General features: G+C 34.2%; 1 pseudogene; it reads left to right on the top strand.

Annotated features, from left to right (window-relative positions):
* Positions 1–373: 373 nt before the first annotated feature.
* On the top strand, positions 374–18,897 carry LOC141540918 (importin subunit alpha-1-like; annotated as a pseudogene).
* The last annotated feature ends 285 nt before the right edge of the window (positions 18,898–19,182 follow it).

Genomic DNA, 19,182 nt, shown 5'->3' on the forward strand with positions numbered 1-19,182 from the left:
GAGACTAGATAAACATGAACATAGTAATTTCCTATTTCAATCTGAGATTAAAAGGAGACTTGTGATGGGAATTAGCATGACCCCTGATAAGGACTGGGTATCATCATCTTTACTGTAGTCCTGATGTTTCTAGTGTTAACTCTTGCTGATTGTTACCTTTTTACATTGAGCAATCCAATGTGAACCTCAAAGATTTTGCATCATGTATCATATGGACTTAATCTTTAGACCTGGGATTGGGCCCTCTTTAAAGTTTCCCAAATTCAGTCACTTTCTCAGAAAAAAAAAAAGTGATCCATTCTTTGCTGTGTTTTGTCTTTGCCTTTCACTTCTTCCTATAGTGTATCTTATAATGGATTTCTTGAATAAAAAAATGTCAAGATTGGCCACAGACTGTCCTGAAGTAATTTTAGTGGTTAGAGGTCCTTTAGAAGATCTTAAGAAATATGGCACCAGAAATGTAGTATGTGGTAGGAGTAATATTCTAATCCTACTCCCTAATTCAAATTAGGCTAATTTTGCCTTTCAAGTATTGAGACAACATTCCTTGATTCTTGATTTGCTTACAGAACTAACACTTCAGACTATTGACATCATTTCCTGCTCACTTGAGTATGAAAGAGCAATCAGGAGCTGATCTCTAGGTAGTAGATTACTATGGGCTATTCTAGTGAAGGAGCTTCACTCAGATAAATCAAATCAGTGCTACAATGCCTTTTATTGTTGAATAACCTTCCACTATGGCTAAGTAAATATCTTTTTGTTAACTGTTAGATGACATACAAATGTTTCATTTTGTTGCAATATCAAATCTAGAAACTACCAGGGCCTGGCCTGAATTAAGCCCACACCTGAACATCCAGCTATCATGGATTTTGGTATTTTCCAGTATGGGTTAAATGTAATATCTTTAATAATAGATTCTTAGATTTTTTAAGGCACAAAAGTGGTTTTCTGTCACTAATGAGACAATCACTAGCAGTCATACTATGATATTTTATATTTTTGAAGGGCTTAATGTTCAAGAATGGATGGGACTGGATGGTCTCTAAAATCCTTCTAGTTCTCAGATTTAGTGATTTTTGAGCTTTGGCATACAATTGAGCAGTTCACATGAGAGGGGTGGAAAGGAGTTAGTAGTAACACTGTGAACTTTGCTATTTCTCCAGCATGAATAATATAACATTACTCATATCTACATGTACTGGAGGTGGAGGAGGGTGAGAAGAAAATTATCCTTCAATCTTTCCTAATGGAAGAAAAAACTACTTGTTTGCTGAATGTTAACTGGTGCCTTGAATAAGCACATGGTCTTAACATTGAAAATCATTTTCTGAAAATATATCATTTGAAACTTTTTTTCCTGAAACTTTGGGATATTATTGATTTCTTTTCAAGTTCTGCAGTAGAAAAATTTTCTGTGAAGAAGACTCATTGTAGGATACAATAATACCCACAGTTCCAGTCTAACACTGCTCTCTGAGTAGGAGGCTGTCAAATTCAATGTGACAGTCAGCTAGGAATCCATCCATCTGTACAGTGACATTCATGAAGGGGACCAAAAAGCTTTTAGAAATATCAAGAAAGAAAATGAATTTTAGATTTCAATCCACTGAAACAGACCTCCCAGGTCATTAGAATGATTGGAAAATTCAAGAAATAAAAAAAACCAAAAGAGAAGTAGACAGTTTTTGCCTTCTGAAAATTGTTACTGCTTTTTTTCTTCTGAACATTAATACTCATTTAACAATAGCTATTAAGGTAATAATTAATAAAGGTTTAAAAAGAATACTCTATGATTTAGTAACTATTCTTTGAGAAGTCAATAAGATATTTCAGGGAAAGTGTATTGAAAGAAAAACAAATTATAAAGCAAATTTTGGATATGATGAGCATAGGCATGGTGGTACATGCACAGATTGGCTTTTGAATCAGGAAAACCTGTCTTCAGATCCTATTTTTGACATAAGTTCTCATTTCCCAAGACAATTCTCTAAAATTATAAATGACAGATAAAGTTTCAATCTACATCAGTGGATAAAATCTCAGTTCCCAATTCTGTTAAATCAAATGCAGATATCATCATCCTGAACTTTAAAAATGGCAGTATCAAAACTAAAGTACTTAAATGTGAAGGGCCATTACTCTTGAAAGTATCTCATCAATAATCATTAGAACAATAGCATCCAAACTTTTTGTATTATATAGTAAAAATAGAGTTACAACTACAATAGTATATATACTTGTTGATATCATATATAAGGTTTTAAGTTCAGTATATTATAATACCTGTCATATTTGGAAAAAATGCCTTATAAGAAGTACAGTTCCAAATGAAAGAGTTGCATCATTGTGTTGATTAAGTAATTATGCTCATTTTTTCAGTCTCATTCACCAATTATTTTTGTTGAAATTTAGCTAATAATTTTCTTTCTTTTCTGATATCACTCAATTACTCTTGCAAAATTAAGAAGTGCTGCATTTTTAAAAATTAATTTAAAGATCCATTGGAATTCCTCATTTGGAAGACTTTAAATATGTTAGAAAAATTTGCTTCTAAATTTTAAAATTTTTCAGATATGACAATTTTTATAGATAACATCTAATTTTAGGCAACAAAATCATACAACAATGGCAGCATTTTCAAACATACATTTTCAAATCTCTCTTTATTACATGATATTACCAAGAATATATAGGGAACCAATACAAATATGTAGTAGCAAAAGGCAATTACCCAGAATCAAAAGATATGAACAAATTGTTCTCTAAATTATCATACTCTCCTTAAAATTCACATCTCTGTAGATTTTTTGAGATACTAATTCTGTTTTTCCTCCTACCTATCCACTTCTTCTATCTACAAATCTCCTTTGTTGAATCTTCATGTAAGCAATGCCTACTAACTGTGGATGTTCTCCAAGACCTTGTCCTAAGCATTTTTTTAAAATATATATACTACTTTCTTTGGTGATCTACTCAGCTCCTGTGTGTATAATTAATTATCATTTCCATGATCATGTAAATAAACTAGAATCAACTCTCTAAACCTGTGGGTGATTGCAGTCAAACAAAGCAGAGTAGAAACAGGAGAGTCAGGAATCAAACAGAAGCTTATTGTCAGAGTGAGGAAAACATTGGCAGACCAAGATTCTTCCGGAAAGGGGGAGCTTATATTTTGTGACAGGGATTGGGCTTTTAAGAATGAAAACCACAAAAATCAGGAACACAACACAGTCATTCTTGGGTCTCGAATAAATGATTTCCATGACAGGTCTGTGTTTGCAGACATTTGGGGCACAATACAGGTATTCTTGGATACTGTAGGAATACTTCCTAAATTGATTGTCTCAAGTCTCAAGGATCAATGAGCCTTGTGATCATTCAGTAGGAGACAGAACCGGAGTAAGATGATGGGGAACAGGATTTAGTTCACTTAGCAGTTTCAAGCACAGGGAATATTCAGTGTGTCAGGAAATTTGATTGATAAAGGTCTGCTAAGTACATTGGCTGCTTCTGACTCTGAGGTGCCTGGGAAATAGGGAAGCTCCAACCAACCTAAATAGTTGTAGATTAACATGAAAATCATCAATCCCTCAGAGAACACCTGGTCAAATTAATACATTTTGCCAAGGGATAAGATCATCCAAAGGGTGAAGGCAAAGGATTTTTGTTATGTCAAGTTCAGAATATAGCTTGCTTCCTGGAAAAGAGTGTCTTCAAATATCTTGATAATAATTATTCTCAGATCTAATTATATAGCCCTAACCTATCTGCTGAACTCCAGTCTCATATCTTCAACTATGTATTGAATATTTCAAAATAGATGTCCCATAGACATCTGACACTGAAAATGTCCAAAATTGAATTAATTATTTCCCCCCCAAAGCTTCCTCTCTTCTTAATGTCTATATTACTGTCAGTCACCCAAGTTCACAGCCCAGATGTCCCTTCAACTTTGGCTATATCTTTGACTATATATCAAATCTGTAGTGGTCATGTTGATTTTACCTTCATGATATCTTTCAGATATGTCCCTTTCTTTCTTCTTATACTACCTCTACCCCAGCAGGCCCTCATCACCTGGTGCCTATTGATTTCAATGATCTCTTAGTTGGTCCCCATTCCAATTCATCCTCCATTCATCTGTCTACCTGATGTTCCTAAAGCACAAGTCTTTCATCTCTATTCAACAAATTCCAGTAGCTCATTATTGTTTCCAAGATCAAATAAAATTTTTCTATTTGGCATTCAAAAGCCTTCATAATCTGGTTCCTTCTACATCTCCAGGCTTCTTCTATCTTCTTCCTTCTAACATACTTTGGGATCCAGGGGTATTGTCCTTTTTGTTCTTCCTTTCAAAAGATACTCTATCTTTTAACTCCAAGCATTTTTACTGGCTGTCCCCCATCCCTGAAAATTTCCCCTTCTCATCTCTGCTTCCTGACTTCTCTGGCATCCTTCAGCTCTCAGATAAATTCCTATTATTTACGGAAAGCCTTCCCCATTCCTCTTTAATTTAGGATACCTTCCCTCTCCTTATTATTTCCAAGTTAACTTGTTTGCACATAATAGTTTACATGTTATCTCTCTCAGACTAAATTCCTTTACAACAGAACTGTATTTTGCCTTTCTTTGTATTCACAGTCTTAGCACAATGCCTGGCACATAGTAGTCACCTAATAAATGTTTACTGACTGACTAATTAATTTACTAAGCAGAAATAAATCATAAAACCATAATAATTAGAGACCTTAATAAATTTTTTCCCAAATTAAATAAATGTAACAAAATATCAATGAGAAAGATTAAAATGCTATCTGGACCTTTCCATTTTAAAAGTGAGAGAGAAAGAAGAAAAAGGAATGTGAAAAACGTTGTTATTTCTCCACTCACAGAGAATATTAGAAGCTACAGTGATCATCCTCCGGAGAAGAAAAAGGTAAGACACAGAAAGTAGTACCAAGAAGATTTTGCCTTCCTGGCAACCATGTAAAGACGAGTTTTTGTGTGAAATCAGAGCCAAGATGTGAAACAGTCAAGAATAAGATGTCTTAGAGCCCTACCTACTACTGCTGTTGAAGTCAAGTTACTTGCAATTAATTTTGTTTCTTCTCAGAAAATAGTAGTATAACCATATTTAATATACAGATGAGGGAGTTTGCATCCTTCAAAAGGTCTGTAGAATTTATGTTCCTTGTTCCAGAGCACAAGGGAGTTGCTAGTAGAATCAAGACTTGAATTCATATTTTCATACTCCAAGTATCTTTAATAGCATTTTCTTCCTCTTACATCAGAAAATAGCACTTTTTTCCCCCAAAAGATACCCCCTCCAATTTTTAGTCCTTCGATCTCTGAGTTCTTAAAATGAATTGAACACTATGCAAGAGGATCTCTATTGTACCAAATTATAACCAAATTTCTTTTTTTCTATTTTCTTTGTGCATTCTCTTTGATGAAAAGAAAATAAAACTTCTGGCTCTATTCATGCATGGATAATACAATAGCAAGCCACTGGTTTCTATAATAATATTTTCTAAGAAGGTGCTGTCTGCCTCTAAATTACCTTTATTGCTTTTCAGCACTATATTAGCCTACCCAATTACTGCATGCAAAATGGGAAGCAGAACATTTATAAAATTCCAGTACGTGGGGTTGTCTGATTTTTTTGTTCATTCATTCAACAAACATTTAAGAGTCTATCATGTACAAAAGCACCAAGGGTAAAACTTGAAAATTGGCTAAGTGCCTCCTCTCAAGGAATTCACAGTATACTAGGAAGCTAGACTAATGTTTAACCCAATTAAACTGATTCATTTATTTTTTCTATCCATTAATCAATAAGAAAATAAGTATGATTAGATGTGGTCAGACTTCTTGAGAGCTTTGGAGGCCATAAAATTTGAATTCTCTCCTCTATTCAATAATAAATTGCCTATTAAGCAAAATCCAAACTACTTTGTCAGTTAGTCATAGCTAACTATTAAGTTCAAACCACCTATACCCCACCTTGGATGTCACACAGCACTTTGTTTCACAATTCTCCTGTGCATTTATTGTATACCATAGCTATACCATACTAACAACTCAATACTCGAAGCTTTATTTTTCTTCTAGGAATCAGCACAACTGGTACATGCATCAATGAGTCCAGACATTCAAAGCCAACTTCCATTATTTCCAGAATTCCAGAAAATATTTTCAAGGGTGGTGTATGAGCACTTAGAAAAAAAAAAAAAAAGAGATGATCATTAAAAGCCAGCATGGGTTAATTAAAAACTAAGTCATGTCAAGAAATGGTAGTCAGAAAATCCCATGCTCTCTAAATTCCCTCAGGAAAAAAAAATGTGTTTTAGGGTAAATGTAGACCAGGGAAAACCTAACAAGAGTTGGGGCAGAATAAAGTTCCTCTAGAGATCTTGAAGACCTTAGGATGGAGGATTAATTACTGTAAAATATAAACACCTCCAGGCTAGCCATTGCCAGCCAAGTACCTTGGGGTTAGTTGGGTTCAAAGGTATCCTCAATCCAAAGCAAAGGAACTTTCACCTCCTGGACAGCATAGGTAAATGGGAGTCTGAGTATAGGAAGATTGAGGGAACCTCAGCTTTTAAAGAGTACCAGGCCAAACAATGTTGCTAAGATGTGACTTGGGAGAAATGGAACACATACCTGGTGATTGCGGAAGCAGTGGGACAGGGGAATTACTGGCTGTGGGCACTTACAAGAGGGAGGAACTCTTGGTTTTGGGTTCCAAGTCAGAGGAAAGAACTAAAGGAAGCCAGAGACACCATCCCCCACACCCCAGAACTAGAAGTAATCACACTATTATGTTTTTATTTTTAAAAAATGATCAGGCAAAACATAAAGAACCCAACTATAGAAAGTTACTTTGGGATTAGGGAAGAATGCGGTTCATCTTCAGAGGATGATACTGAAGAAAAAAAAAAAAAAAAAAAGCCTCTCCTACCCCAAAGAGTAATGTTAAATGGCTATCTGCCTAAAAAGAAGTCATAAGAGAACTCAAAGAAGTCTTTAAAAATCAAATGAAAGAGATTGAAGAAAAACTTAAAAAGAAGAATCCAAGAAAAACTAGAAGACTACAAAAAGGAAGTCAACCAACTGGACAAGGAGATCAGGAATCTTAAAGAAGAAAATGACTCTTAGAAAATTAGAATTGGGCAGGGGGGATGTTAGTGAAATCATAAGAGACCAAAAGTAATAAAAGATGAAGAATGAAAAAAATAGGAAAATATGAAATATTTTATAAGAAAAATAATAGATCTGGAGAACAGATCAAAAAGAGAAAACTTTTTTTTTCCTGGTAAAAATAACTTTTTTTTTATTATAGCTTTTTATTTACAAGATATGTGCATGGGTAATCCACTCAGTTTCCAGTTTCTGGCCACTACAAAGAGGGCTGCCACAAACACTCTTATACATACGGGTCCCTTTCCCTTCAAAAAGAGAAAACTTAAGAATAATTGGATATGAAAGGTATGAACAAAAAAAAAAAAAAGAACCTTGACACAATAATAAGAAATAAGTAAAAATAAGTTTAAAAAATTGTCTTGAAGTAATGGAACAAGAGGGAAAAATAGAAATAGAAAAAAAATCCACCAACCATATCTCAGAGAAATCTTGCAAGGAAAATATATAGAAATTTCACTGCTAAATTTCACAACCCCAAATCAAAGAGAAAATTTTATAAGCTATAACAACAAAAAATATGCTGGAACTACACATAAGAATTACAGGAGATTTCTCAGTGACTACAATAAAAAACCACAAGTCTTGGAATACTATATATCAACAATCAAAAGAACTAGGGTTGCAGCCAAAAATACTATATTCAGCAAAATTAAGTATAATATTGAATGAAAAAAGTGGATGTTCAATGAACTGTTAAGATTTTTTCAGGCTTTTATGTCAAATAAACATGACATAATTGCATAGAAAACTTAGCATATAAGAGCCAATTTCAATATAAAAACTAATTTCAAGGGACAGAATAAGGATAAATTGTTTTTGTTTTAAATATGGAAATATAAACTACATGTCTAAAATTGGCATTAGTAGTTGGGTAGTCAGCGAAAAAAATTAGAGTAGAACTGAGAATGACATAACTCTAAAAAGCAAAACCATGTAGGAAAAGGTAAAAAAGAGTAAAAAAAAAAAAAAAAAAAGTATGATTACTCTAATGAAGTGCAAGAGCAAGAACCAATGTAGAGGAATTACATGGTGGAGGAGGGCTGATAGTTCTGAAAACCTACTCATATCAGGAAATGGTTAAAGAGAAAACAATACATGTGTACATTATATTTTCACATACATATACATATACACTATATATATCAAGAAGGGGATAGCACCCTCCAAATCTATAAATAAATAAGAGGGGAGAATTGATTAAGGTGGGGTATTGAAGGTGTATAAATCAGTGAAAGTGGGTTAAATTATATAGATTAATAAGAAAGGGATAAGGAGGGAGAGAAAGTGTGTGCGGGGGGAGAAAATAAGGGATCCATTGGTGAGATAGTTGGGAGGTTAAATAAAAGGAAAAATAAATAAAAGAACAGATCATGCAAAATTAATTTAACTTCCTTTTAAAGGCAGGGTTGATAAAGAAAGGGAGAGTTAAACCAATAAGTACAACTCGTAGTTGAAGAGATGCAAATAAAGTGACATGGGTAAAGAACAGCAAGAAGGCCAGTTTCTTTTGACTATAACATTTGAGAAGGGAGCTAAAGTATAATAAAACTGGAAAGATATGCTGGGGATATGTTACAAAGGCCTTTAAATGATGTATAGAATAATTTTACATACATATACATATATATGTATGCATATATACTTTTTTGTATCTAATGATATTCATCTTTAGAGAAGGGGAAGAAATTTACATCACAATTTTGTTGTAAGGTTGGAAAGAAAAACAAATTGTACATGGAAGATTTGTAGTTTCAGATACAATCATCTTTTATTGTATATTATAGAAATGCTTGTTTTATTAAAAATTAAAATGAAAAAAAAAGACAAGGTTAAAAAAAGGTAAAAATAAGCAATAATGGGATAGTGGATCTTAATGAGGAGGTGATTTCATAGTCAAATGTGTATTTTAGGAAAATCATTGATAAGTGATTGATTTAAATGGTCCTTATCTTACTATTCACTGGCTCCAACTTAAAAATTATATTCAATTCTTGCTTTAGCACAGAGAGGCACTACTACTGTGCTGCCCATCCTAATGCAAAGGGGAGATTTCAATGTATTTTTACCTGAGTAAAATACTCAGAAAGCTGAAATTGGGACATGGGAGCAGTCTTAAGAGAATGGAAAAAATTTCTTGCCTAAGAAAGTTTTCTAATTTTTTTTTTCAAATAACCTCAAGCCTCCATGGTTCCCCAATTTTACCTGGTTGCCATTGAGAGTAACTATCCCTTTTGAAACATTTCCCTGTACATATTATATGAATAAAAAGAACCCCAAATGAAATGAAATCCAAAGGAAAATACAGGAAAACTATGTTAATTATAGGAAGAATAGGCTAATTCTATCTTTATATCTCTTCATCCTCCTATGATGCTAATGATTACTGTTTATATATTAGTTTGAATTCCTCCCTGGTTTAGGAATGTCACTCTATACTTTGCATGAACAGTAAATAAACTATTTAACTGAATATAGATTATCTCATGCCTTTGACCAGATCAAAAAGCAAATCACTAAACATATAATTCTATCAGTTTACACCCAAGCACAAAAGTAAGAAGACACTTAAGAATTTTGCTCATTATATCATGGTAATACACTGTCATTGACCTCTGAAGGGAGATATTCTGCTCCAAAACATATTTCCCTTAAAGCACAGTTCAGGTGCCACCTTCTACAAAAGATATTAACTAATTCTTCTGCATTTTTCCCACTCCTTCTTAAAATTACTTTGGATTAACACACATATATCTGTATACATGGTTTATCTTCACCATCACCCTCCATGTATGCTCCTTGAACCCATGGACCATTTCATTTTTGTCTTAATCTTCACTGCTTAGGATAATGCATTGAATATAGTAGGTTATTCATAGATGTTTTTTTAATTGAATTAAATTACAATGATAAGGTGACTAGAGAAAGGTGACTTTTTTCTATTAGGGAGCTGCCCTAAGACTACTTGGTCACCAGTGTGCTGCAAATACATTTAATAAAGGGATTAACCAGTGAAAGTCCTAAGCTTTCAGCATGCAGAGCTACACTTCCTTATGTGGTGACTGGGTAAGTCCTGCTTCCTATCTCAAATAATGAAGAGGTACTACATGACTTTTCAGTCTACTCACAAGGAAATAGATTTTTTTGTCCATATCAGAATAATTTTAAAACCACCTGAGCAGTTTAGAAATAGAATATGCTTCTCTCACACATGGTGAATTATTCATCAGTGGAATTCAGATAATGTTCACCCAGTAGAATTTATGCACATTGCAAGTGTAACAGAACAGTATCTGGTAATCCAGAAAAGATTATGAAAATAGCCTAGAATATATAGAATAGTCATGGTTGCAGTGGTGAGATTATATCACTAGAATATAATTGCAGCCCTGAAGCTTGAAAGAAGTCAATTGCTTCTCCATATATGTCCCTTGACCACACAGGTGTATCCTACTTCTGTGCTTTTCCATTATTTCCATTGTACTATCTGTATTTGTTGGAGAGTACACCTTAGGCTTATAGGGTAAAAATTCTTCGTACTTTCCTATAACATTTCATTGCAATATTTGGCTATAAATTTTTATCTTTTCACTATGAAAAGCAAACACATTGGTGGGGACTCATAAACTATCATTTTGGGATATGTGGATCCAGAGTCAAGTCAATAAGCCATAGGCAACAATTAATGTTCCAGACACTATACTAAAAGTATGATAAATCTGAGATATCTTTACTGGAAGATCCATCCCAATACAGCAAATTGTGAATTGTAAAATATACTTTTTAAACAAAGCCCAAATCAGTCACATTCTATGAGAATGATCATAGAATAAAGATATAAACATGTAATTTGAAATTTCAATGAATTTACACTTTGTTGAAGCAGGCATTCTTTCCAAGGGTGTAGATTACCAAATATTCATGCCTACCCATCCTGTGTAACTATTGTCTATTCCTATGTTTGCCATAAAGCTCCACCTAATATTCAGGGAACTTTGTCCTATTTTGAAATAATAGGATAAATGCAAATACCAATTGTTCACTAAAGAAATCTTACTTAAAGAGGGTTCTAAACATCAGGCTTGTAACTTTTTTAGTGTTTTGATAAAATTAATCTTCTATATATACAGAGTATCTCTGATAGTATCTTTCATGTAAAGATATTAGGGAGCTTCTGGGAGAGCTATGATAATACAGTGGAATGGAAGTACCTTGGAGAGAGTGAAGTACATGCTCAATTCTTATATGATTAGTACTGGTCTCCTAACTATATGGCCAATGAGTTTTTCCATTGGTCGGATGGTCAGAGGTAGGGATATCAGTGAACAAGCTGAGTTAGTCTTAGCTTAGGCTCTTTGGCCCTTTTCTTTTCTGCTGTATTTTAGTGGTATGATTACTGTAAATGGATAGAGATCTTGGGACCTTCTCCCAACTGAAGCCACATAGTTCTGAGAAACATGTATCAATATCTGATCTCTGCATTTGTTTTTTTGTTTCCCCCCCCCCACTGTTCTTGGAAAAAGGAATGGAGTTGAGACAATGATGCATCTTGAATTTGGAGGGATCAGTGTTATGTAAGAACTGAGATGTGTGTCCTTGAGATACTGGAGGTACCTCTGCTATAATTTTGAATTAAATATGCTTTTATTAATTGTTAATTGATCTTAAGAATGGAATTGATTACTGTATCCAACAGCAGAGGGCACAGATGGTAACAAGTCAAACAGTAATAGGGAAGATACCCCCCTCCTCCCAAATCCTTCAGTAAATTCCAGAAATCTGAAGGGCAGATATGATGTACTTTCTCAAGGAGAATGGACCAAAGCAGGCTAAGTATAAACATAATTCATTTCTTTTGTAATCACATATATTTTCTTTTATGCATTTAAAAAACATTATTCTGAAAAGTCTACCAGCTTGACTAGACTGCCAAAGGAGACAAATGTCTCATTCTAGAAGCATTAACTTGGATTATATGAGATTAAACCTTAATATTTTAAATCTACTTTTGTCCCAGAATTTTATCCTCTCTCATTGGCAGTCTCACTGCTGGCATTCAAGTAAGCAGAACTGACATGTGTTAAAATGGTCAATCATATATTAATACATACATATAGTATGTATATCCTCAAATAATTCTTAAAACATTAGGGTTCACAGAAAAATTAGGGTTCACTTGTCATTTTGAAAAGTTGTCAAAGGTTGGAGTTAAGAGCAATAGGGCTGTCTCCCTGACCTTCCCACTTCCAGTCCTCCATTTGGGGATGGGTAAAATAAGGGAATGGGGCTAGAGGATCTCTACCACCAAAAACTATAAGGAAAAAAAATTCTTGCAAGGCAGCCTCACCACATCCCTATTTCTGAATCTTAGTTGAGCTGTAGGCCAGTTCTAGGATTCTGTCTCTGGCTGCTTTATGTCTTCCTTTGTTAATGGGACATCCCAATTATCTTTTTAGCACAGTCCACCATACAAACTCTAGATAGAATGTTGCTTTGAAATTATTCTCCATCCTTTTCTTTTCAAGGAAATAAGGATTAAGTGACTTGCCCAGGGTCCCACAGCTAGTAAGGGTCTGAGACTGGATTTGAACTAGGGTTCTCCTGACTCCAGGGCCAGTGCTATCTAATCACCTTCCATCCTTTCCCACACATTTATGGGGTCAAAGATTGTATTCTTTGGTCTTCTCTATCTGCCCTCAGATAGCTATCTTTTAGTAATCAGATCAAGATCTTCAAGATCCCAAACTCTGAGAAATTTACTCCTTGGAAAAGAGAAAATAAAAGAATTAGAGCTTAGAGAATTTGGAAAGGGGATTTTCCTGCCCACAGGAATTTCTGCCTCTGTCTCCCTTTGTTCCATGCATAACTCAAGTTCTTTTTCATGAGCCTTAGAAAAGTGGGCTATCCTCTCCTCCAAAAAAGACATATTCAAATATATAGAAATCATTTTCTTTTCACTCCAAATTTCAAGAAGCTGGGACTGAGAACATCAAAAACTAATCTGTTAACTAAAGTAGTTTAGAGGGGAAAAAGCAACAAATTATTCCAGGTACAAAAGATCCTATGTGGAGGTGGAGACAAAAATAAAAAACAAATTACTGCAACGCATTAAAGCTTTTATTAAACATAAAGTTTGAATTAAGGATCCTGAGTTTTAAAAATCAATATGTTTACTAAATTCTGAGTTTCTTATTTCAAAAATTTTCCAAATAGTCCTTGCAGGTAGTGCCCAAAAAAGTTTCCAGCAATATTGAGTTCTCTATATATTTTATTAATATAATGTATCAATTAATATGTATACTACATTAGTGACAGTCTAAGTCCAAAGTGCTCAAATTTTATCAAATTTAATTTTAAAAAGGATGTCTATGAAAGAATCACCTAGCATTTTTTAAAACACCAGGACTCTGAACAATGGAAAACATAGTTGCTTATAAGAGAAATCATTGCATGACATCTCATAGGCAATCTTATCCAAGTATAGATCGATACCCAATTGTTTCAGAAAACAAGAAAAGTCAAGGAATAAGGTAAACTTTGTAGCTTATGTGGTCCACTTTTTAGAGTGTCTGAACAATGTTTGACATAGTATGGCCAAATGTGATATTTTCTTTTTTAGAAAAGAAAACAAAATAAAATTTTTATGCCATGTTGGCTAAGTGTACTCATGCACAGTCCACTCATCCTAACAAAAATCCATCACTGTACCCACAAAATCTTAAGCCAAGGATTATTCCTTTAGAACCTCTCTTTGTAGTTTCTTGCATCCTGGATATCACCTTCTAGGTCACTATTTGAATTGTCTTGAGTTTGCATTAAGGAGGTACTTCCCCCCTTAAAAAAAAAAAAAAAAACTCACACAGTTCTAAAGTCAAGTACATAGGGTATTTAATCTCAGTTTATCAAGATGACTAATTTTACTTTGATCTGGGAAATTCATCATCCATGAATCTAGACTACTTTATCCAAGAAGTCATCTATACATTTACAGATCCACCGCAAAAATGCTTTAACTTCTCTGTTCCTCCAATTCTACTCCCTAAATAAGCCTCAAAATAACTGAACATTATTGGAGAATGAAAGAAATATCAAGCAATTGTTAAGTCATTTTCCAAAGTTTCTGGAATATTCTGACACAAAATTTTCAGATCTGAAAAAATGAAGAACTTCTATATGTTGTCAAATATTAATTTATTAAAACAGTCTCTTTTGGTGCTCTCAAATAGCTGGGCATTCTACAGTTCTACTATTGATGTCTTCTTCAATGACACTATCAAGAAATATGCTTTCAAGTTTCAGTCCACAGACTATTCTGGCCCAACATCTCTTTAATGCTTCCAGAAAGATATCTTGCTGGGGAATGTCTCCTCTATAAAGGAGTATTCATAATTCCAATGAGACTAGCATTTCTACTATATTTAATATTTTTCTGACTATATTCCAGGGAGTTTCTTTGGGGGTTTTTGATCAAGGAAGAAGCAAAAAACACAACCTCCAACTGAGACTTACTCTTCCAATAATCAATTTCACAAACACCTTTCGCTCTCTCCAGTCATCAGTTTCCTCTGTAATATCTTCAAAAAAATGGGGGAAAACTAACCCGGGGACCAATTTAGGGGACCAGAGCAGATATGGCACTACATTTTTACCACCCATGCACCTTTAAATGACTTAAATTTATTCAGAAATGAACTTGAGCATCCAGGTTCATGATAGTGAAAAAATGAAGGCTTGATCTGTATTGCAGAGTGGCTGCTGGTATTAGATGAACCTGGATTTGGGACAATTAAAAAAAATTGTGCTTTCATTAACCATGAGCTGGGAGCCAAGATCCAGGAGTGATATTTTCAACAAGAGTTTAATTAGAGAATTTTACCCAGGATCTCAGAACATATTCAACCACATGGGTTAAGCTTATTTCAGAAGATTATATTGGATAATTTGCATCTTGAGACATTTCTCTTCACTGTGTACTCTTGACAAATTGTGGAGGTGGTACACTGTCAAGTGGAAATCCTACTGTATCTGGAAGCTGCAGGCTTTTGAATGCTGCTTTTTTCCCCCTTTAGCAGGTGTTTTTCTTTGTATCTGAATTTATATTTAGCATATGCAAAAAAAAAGTAGGAACAGGCACAAATTAGAATGACAAGATGATATGGATGTACTGTATTTATGGGACATCTTAAGCCTAAAAGGAAACAAAACTGAAGACACAATTTATTTGAGAGACTATAGATCAAATGCTCATTCAGAACTAGAAGTTAAATTGAAATTTAGAGTACATCATGGATAGGATTCTCCCTCCTCCCCCCAAAAAAACCTTAATCAATGTAATTACTGCAGTTCCCACCACTATTTAGTACTTGATGCTTTCTACTGTAGGATATTCATTAACAGGGTTGGTTCTTCCTAGTCCCTGAGTGGAAAAAAAAAGAATGAGGAATTTTTTTCATTAATTTTATAATTATAACATTTTTTGACAGTACATATGCATAGGTAATTTTTTTACAACATTATCCCTTACACTCCCTTCTATTCTGAATTTTCCCCTCCTTCCCTCCACTCCCTCCCCTAGATGGCAGGCATTCCCACACATATTAAATATGTTATAGTATATCCTAGATACAATATATGTGTGCAGAACCGAATTTTTTGTTGTTGTTGTTACAAAGGAAAAATTGGATTCGGAAGGTAGAAATAACCTGGGGAGAGAAACAAAAAATGCAAACAGTTTAGACTCATTTCCCAGGGTTCCTTCTCTAGGTGTAGCTGATTCTGTCCATCATTGATCAATTAGAACTGGATTAGATATTCTCTATGTTGAAGACATCCACTTCCATCAAAAGAATGAGGAATTTTACTTACAAGACAAAGAAAGTTAAAAGTCAATTGAAAAGGCAGTGTAGTGCTTTGGAAAGAAGACTAAACTTATAATCACGGGTCCTAAATTCAAACTATGACTTCCATGTATTCCCTACGTATCCTTAGAGAAGTCATTAAACTTTTCTGGGCCTCAGTTTCCACAGGATTTGGACAAAATGACCTCATAAATACCTTACAACTCTAGACTGATGATCCTATGATAAGACAACCTAGAGCTATTTAGCTGGAAAAAAAAGAATATTTGGGAACAGAAAGTGTACATGTGAATGGCCTTCAAATATCTAAAAGGCTGTGATATAAAAGGGTTAGAGTATTCAGTTTTTTCTTCTTAATCAAACCATTTGTGGCTTTATTGCCCCACTCTACTATATCCTCTCAACTGAGAATTTTGCCTCATATTTGAAAAAAAAAATAAGGTCATTTGTTGAGAGCTTCATCTTCTCCCCTTCCCATCTGACATCTGTCAGTTGCCTTCTGCCATTCTCTCTACCTTCATCCCATCTCACAAGGGATAGTTCTTCTTCCAAACAAGAGATATCTTCCTGCACACATAAATGGTCCCATCCCATCCCATATTCTCTAGCAGATTTATCTTTCTCTTCTCCTCATTCTCACTTATTTTCAATCTCTCCTTGTTTGATATGTTTTCCTACTGCCTATAAACATGCCCATATCTCTCTTATTCTCAAATAATTCAAATTTGATCTGTCCACCCCCTTTAACTATTTCCTATATCTCTCCTTCCTTTCATCGCTAAACATCTTAGGGTTATTGTTTACAATAGATACCTCTAGTTCTGTTTTTTCTCAATCTCTTCATAAATCTGTAGTCTGGCTTCCAAGCTAATTATTCATAAAACTGTTCTCTCCAAAGTTACAAATGGTCTCTTGCTTTTCAAATTTAATAACTCTCTCTCTCTCTCTCTCTCTCTCTCTCTCTCTCTCTCTCTCTCTCTCTCTCTCTCTCTCTCTCTCTCTTTCTAAAGTAAATTTGGACACAGTTTTTTGGCTGACTTATAATGGCTGCTGGAAGTCTAACCATAAGACACCTACCTCCTTCCACTTCTCCTATGGGCTTGGTGATCCCTGAAACTTCCCTTTTTTTCTCCCAATGTTGAACATAACCATGCTCACCAAAGAAAAATGCACATTCACTAGCTATATGGTTTAATAGATTTAAGAACAAAGGGAAAGACAACACAAAAATGAAATGCTAGTATATTGAAATGAAACTGAGGAAAGCTTTAAAAAAGATAATTAAATGTTGAAAAGAAGGAATATCAGTACTTTTCCTGAAGATGCTACTTCTCCTCTGCAAGAAAACCAAAATAACCAGCTCTATGTGCTTTGGTCTGAAGAAATTGTCAAAGGTATAAAAAGCAAAAATCTCATGGTTCAACGTCAGGTGACCCAAATTGCTAAGGAATTTTCTAGGGAAAAACAGCCTCCCATAGAACAAATATCTGAGGCAGCATGATTCCAAAACTTGTAGGTTTCTTAGGCAGGACAGACTGCAATCCTTCTTAGTTTGAATCTACTGCAACATACACAAATATTGCTTCTGGAACATTGGACCACAAGAAGGTGTGGTAGATGGAGGGGTTATATCTACATTCATTGACTTTTCTTGAGGTTTTGCATCAGTGAACAGGGAATGTGAGCTCTGAGAAACATCACAGATTATGGTTTAGCCTACAGAAATTTGCTTATCAATTATGGTGCAATATACTCTCTTTTAGCTTGCTTACAGTTCCTGATACATCATCATTAACATGTGGTTACTTAAGAAATTTTACCTGAACACTTTTAAATCCTGTCATAACAACAATCCTGCTTCCCCAGTAAAAGCTATTAAACAAATTAAACAAATTTGCATCATGATGGCCCAGAAAATCTGACAGATACCTGTTGGGCCATTTCTTACCTGTCAGATGGCTCAACTGACAGTTTTGAAAATTGGGGTTGTCCCAAAGCTAGTAAAAATTCTAGGATCTGGTGAAATGTCAATAGTGAGTACTTCATTACAGATTATAAGGAACATTGTACTGGGACAGATGGAAAAACTCAGATCATAATAGATTCACAAATGTTTGCTGTCTTCCTAGCCAGCTTATTCAAACTAAAACCAATATCCAAATGGAGGCTCTGTGTTTCCTGTCAAATATCACAGCTAACCATCAGGACCAAGTTCAATAAATTTCAGAATAATGGACTAACTCCACACTTGATTAGAATACTGTCAAAGGTAGAATTTACGTCACAGGAAGAAGTTGTATGGATTTTCAGAAACTATACAAGTAGCGAAACAATTGAATAGATTGTTCATCTTGTCCAAAATTGAATTCTAGAAATCTTAATCAATGTTTTATCTGCAAAAGACAGCAAAATTATTCTGGTTATTTTGGATGCAATTTCAAATATTTTTTCTGAATGTTGAAAAACTAAATGTAACTGAAAAACTGTGTATCCTAATTGAAGAACGTGGAGGACGAGACAGAATGGAAGCACCTCAGTCCCATGAAAATGAAATAGTATGTGAGGCTTCCTCAAGCTTAATTGTGAAGTATTTCTCTGTAGAGGTAAATTAAAATGGTATACCACAATCTATGTCTGATGATTATATCTTCTAGGTTCAAACTGAGATCTTTAACTTTTAGATTTTATAGTCAAATCCCCAAGTCTTGTATACCTTATTTGTTCTTGATATAATTTTGTCTGTCTATCAATTAAGATCGTTTCAAAATGTGGCTTTTATATAGCACCAATGCGTAATTTGGGCAGTTTTAACAAAGTACATAGTGTATGAAATCTCTATTCTCAAAAGAGTTCTTATTTCTATGTGGAATTTTCCTATCTTTCAGTGTTTTGTAAATAAAAAGTAATTTCACAATTAACTTTAATTCAGCCATCCCAATTTGTCACATTTTAAGTGGGTGCTACCTTTTATTCCAAGAAAAGTGGGAGATTCTATTTCCAAATGGTGATTTAATTCTAAGAATCTGTGATTTTGTATATGGTTATTTCCTCCACAAATGGAGTTTGTAACTGGAAAAATGTAGTTTTTTTAAAAGTAGTTGTGATTGAAAATCTA

The sequence above is a fragment of the Sminthopsis crassicaudata genome, chromosome 4, assembly GCF_048593235.1.
Source record: "Sminthopsis crassicaudata isolate SCR6 chromosome 4, ASM4859323v1, whole genome shotgun sequence".
In the NCBI taxonomy this organism is placed as follows: Eukaryota; Metazoa; Chordata; class Mammalia; order Dasyuromorphia; family Dasyuridae; genus Sminthopsis; species Sminthopsis crassicaudata.